This window comes from Lagopus muta, chromosome 13 (assembly GCF_023343835.1).
Source record: "Lagopus muta isolate bLagMut1 chromosome 13, bLagMut1 primary, whole genome shotgun sequence".
NCBI lineage: Eukaryota > Metazoa > Chordata > Aves > Galliformes > Phasianidae > Lagopus > Lagopus muta.
In genome coordinates this window covers 10000001-10004448 of record NC_064445.1, presented here as the reverse complement: position 1 = coordinate 10004448, position 4448 = coordinate 10000001, and the positions used below count along the sequence as shown (strand labels likewise).

Sequence of the window (4448 nt, the reverse complement as noted above, 5' to 3'; positions counted from 1 at the left end):
AGCCACAAGTTTAAGTTTAAAACAAAACAAAAATAAGGAAAAAAAAAAAATCTACCTATTCTGCACACAGGTGAGAAAAGAAATGCCTCTCTTGCACATATTAAATAGGCATATGCAAGGGAGCTCTTATGCCTGAACTGATGACTGGGCACCTGGTGAAGGGGTGGCTGGCCCACGAAGCACAGGTGCAAGGAATTCAACCGTGCTTCCCACACGAGCAGAGGGGGCAGAGCCTGGGCCCTCCCCTCCCTGGGCTCATTTAAAGGCTCGCCTGCAGAGCAGAGCCCTTTCTGGATGAAGGCTCTTCCTGAGAGGGAGTGTTGTGCATTAACAGTTTGGTGAGTCAGCATTTTTATATATATTATTATTGGCATTTCTGATGATGTTTTGTATGGTGTTGCAAAGAAATTACCAGAAGCAATTTTACTGCTTCTAAGGACCAAGAGCCTCTAATGACCTCCTAGAGAAACCTGGCTGGTGATTACAGTCTCAGCTTTTTTTGCAGAAAGCCTGCCTGCCACCTTGTGTAAAGAGAGCTTGCAGAAACTGTGCTGTAGAGTATTCCTGAGAATTCTCAAAATAAAAGCTGGCAGAAATACACTTTCTTGGCGTAATTTACCTATGGGGCTAAATTAATTTCCAGGTGTGGTGTGTGGAAGGCATTTTTCTCCCCAGTCACTGTGGTGATGTTTATTGGTTTGTATTTTGTCGTCTTGTATGGATTTTCAGTCCTCTTTCTGAGATAACTGAAGCACTTGTTCAATGGAGTTCTATCCTTCAGGGCAGTGCATGAAGGACAGTCCCTCCTGTACGGCTGTGGGAGATGGAGCCCATCTGGGGGCATTATAGGAGTAGCAGCAGGTGCTCCCAGCTGCTCATATGGTTCACTTCAGGGGGAGACAGGGCCCTGCCTTCATTTTGTGTGACTGAGCCTAGGCTGCAAATGCTGGATGACAAGTGCTGGGAGAGACTCGTGCTTTTGTGCTGGCTCCACTGCCTGAGCAGCTGTTTTCGGTTTGTTTGCGTGCTGGGGCAACAGTAGCACTGGGCCACCAACAGGCCTGCTGGCCGAGCTGCTGGCAGTGTGTGATGCAAAGGGACAGCCTTTTCACAAGATGTTAACTTCTGACGTACCTGCAGACTTCTAGAAATCTACTTGAGTTGGTGTCTTTATGGAAGCTAACCTCCTTTAGTAGTTTTCTCTCTCATTATGAGCAGTATATTAGGATGAATCCTTTTATATTTTACAGTTACAGAAGATGGTTCATCTTAAATGTGATACTTACAGTCATCAACTTGTGCTCTTCTTCAATGAAATGTTTGTCTTTAAGGAAGAGCTACAGAAAGGCGAGCAGATTTTTGTCTATAACTTTTCTTTTGCATAACTGATATTTCTGTCAGTGCTATCTTGAATGGAAAAAAGATGCGTTCATTTCTGAATTGGTTGAAAACAAATTGTAGTGTAAATCTATGGTATAGATACAGATTAAGATGCGTTCATCCTTAGATGAGTAAAGTTGTAATCAGGGCTTCTGTGCACCTGGAAGAGTAACCCTTCTGTAGGTGCTTACGGAAAGTGCTCCCGGGAATACTCCTGAAGACTCCCGGTAAATGGATAGTTTTTAACAGTGGATGGTACTGAACTGATTTAGCATTTGTTCCGTGATTGGATTAGTTTAATCTGGGAGTACTTGCACAAGAAGCATCTGCCAGCAGCTGATTTGCTGAGGAGTGTCCTGTTACTAGGGAAGTGCTGCTAAGTAGACAAGTATTGCAGCTTTTCCCACTGAGTTAGCTAGATGTGGATTAGAGTATTGCAGTCTGAAGGCACGGGCTCAGATACGTGAACGATCCAAATCCTCTATTGCAGGTTCTAACCTCCCGTACGTGCATCTCCAAGTTCCCCCCCATAACTTTCCATCCCCCTGCATGTCAACGGAAGACTTAACGAGTCTCCTTCCCGTCTAGACACTAACTGCCCATGCAAGTGCTCATCCCATCAGAGCCCAGGTTGCTTCTATTCACGCGCTTCTCCGGTCAGGATCGCTATTACATGGGGATTATGCGCCCTATTTGATTTGGGCTCTTCTCCTGCAGACAGCCTTTGTTCTCAGTGTTCTTCTTCCACACCCCGTCAAACTTGTTTTTTCAGCCTCTATTCTGAACGTTCGGCTTGAAGCCCCACGGGTTATGTTTGCAACCGTTCTTTTTTCCTCTCATTTCTATTGGCAGTGTTGTCCTCAATTTTTTTTTTTGTCATCACGCTAACAGTATTGGTACCCTTGTGGTGGGTCTCTCTTTAAATAGGGCATAGGCTCTTCTTGCTCACATGCATCTTCGCTGTGCTCCCTCCATGTCCTATGGGCAGTGTGGCATTACAATATTTAGAATCCTATACGTATAAAAGCTGTAGTGAAAAAGTAAAGGTAATTCTCCTAATATTCTTCTATAACTTGTTGGCACAGACATAAGTGGTGTGGAGATTTTTTGAGAACACATCATTTAGTAAACTAGTATTCTTTTTTTTCTTTCTTAGCTGAGGATTGAGACCTGTTTTAGGGTTGTGGAAAGATCAGCAGTTTGGTTCCATTAAGATGTGGGAGTAAGTAAATACTTGCAGGCAGTAATTACAGCCTGTTTCTGTTCCCCTGCCCAGAAGAAATAGAGGTGCTGATGCCTGGGGAGGAGGAGGAATGGAAGGGTGGCAGGAAGACTGATGAGGAGAAAGGGGCTGCATCTTAATAAATGTTTGAAAAATGTTGTCATAAGTGGTTATACAAAGTTCAATGCATCTTGTGGTAGAGGAAAAACAGCACAGGACTGCTCAGTGATTGATGATTCAATCAAGATTCAGTAAGGAAAAAAAAATCATCTTTAAATAAACTGAGATGCTCTGTGTGGAAAGCTTCTTTATTCCTGAAATATTCCTGAATCCCATGCACTGTTCCTGTTTGGGATGTGACTGCTCTGAAAAGCTGATTGCTGCTGGCACTTTGTTTCTGACTAGGAGTGATTGGTCCAAAATTGCTATGTTGTCCTGGAATGAGAATATATGAACTTCATGTGTAGCCAGAAGGGTGCTTAGTTTTACTGTTTGAGAGTAATGCATTGGCCATCTGCACTATTTGCTCCTGCAGCTTGAATACAGCTTTTGCCTAATGGTTTCCTCTCTGGAAGAACTTAATAAAATCTGCAGTAGATGAAGCAGAGGCTCACAGTTGCACAGTTTAGCACATACTGTGCTTACCTCACAGTCAATAGGATGCCTTAGTCTGGAATAGGATCTAGCTGAATATGACTATAATCCATTATTTTTTAATACAGAACTCATGTTGCCTACAGTGAGATTTCCCTTTAAAGGATGGCAGAATGCATATAATACTTTGAAACATCCTTTAAAAAAAATACCTGGATGCCAAATGTTTTGTTTCATATTAAGTGTTCACTTCTGAAAGAGGGCACTGGACTCACTCCAGGAAAGCACTCAAATGCAGACTAAACTATCGGCACACAAATAGCTTTTGTTCATGGAGCCCGGCTTGGCTTGAGTCCAAAGATTAAATACCTGCCCACAGAGGGTCTTTGTAGAAACTACTGAAGTCAGTAGGAATGTCAGCGTGCTTAATGGTAAACATGTGGAAAAGGCTCAGCTCAAAGTTTTTGATAACTTCAGAAGAGATTTTTCTGTTCACTGAACTGTTTCTGCTTTCCCCAAGGGAATGGTTATCTGTCACCTGCATGGAAAGATGTTCAGGATGCTGGCTTCAGCGGTGTCATCCTATTCACCTGGGCTGTAACTGATGAGTTTTGCAGTTGAAATTCTTGACTTAAACCTTAATGGAAAGAGAGTTGATTTAAAAAAAAAAAAAAATAAAAAATATGTATTTTCATGATCCTGTGCATGTTTATATTGAGGCTTAGTGAATAAAGAAGGGACCAGGAAAATCAGTGCTGTTGCTGACTTGCCTGCTAACCTGTAAGTTGGCTGAGATGAGGTGATTTATCTCCTTTGTGGATCAGTGCTACTTGGGGTATAACGAGGATTATGATGCCTTCTGAGCAGTATAGTCCGGTTTGAACATCTGCACTGCTGATAAGTGGTAATATCTTTGGACAATGTTTATCACAGCTGTATGATAGGTGGGTCTGAACTGTGATTTTTATGTGTCTGTCTGTTTGAAGTGGGTGTTAGGAAATATTGAGAGAAGAGCATCAAGTTTTTGTTTTCCTTCAGGAAGGAGAAGAAGGATAGGGATTTTAGCAGTTAAGGGTAAGCATTCTGAAGATTCCAAATGGCTTTATAGATTGTTGAATTTTTTTTCTGAATCGATGTTTTTAATCAAAATGCAACCAAATAAAACCCTGCCTACACACAAAACGTCCCCAGAATACCTCTCCCCCCAGCTGCTAAAAGTACATCTGGATGCACTCAGTGATTGCATGTAATT

General features: G+C 42.3%; 1 long non-coding RNA gene across 1 annotated transcript in view; it reads left to right on the top strand.

Annotated features, from left to right (window-relative positions):
• Positions 1-226: 226 nt before the first annotated feature.
• LOC125699592 (uncharacterized) overlaps positions 227-4448 on the top strand; it is a 15173-nt gene continuing 10951 nt past the window's right edge. The window contains exon 1 of the long non-coding RNA XR_007379627.1: positions 227-338. This is a non-coding gene — a long non-coding RNA (uncharacterized LOC125699592). The remainder of the gene's footprint in view (positions 339-4448) is intronic.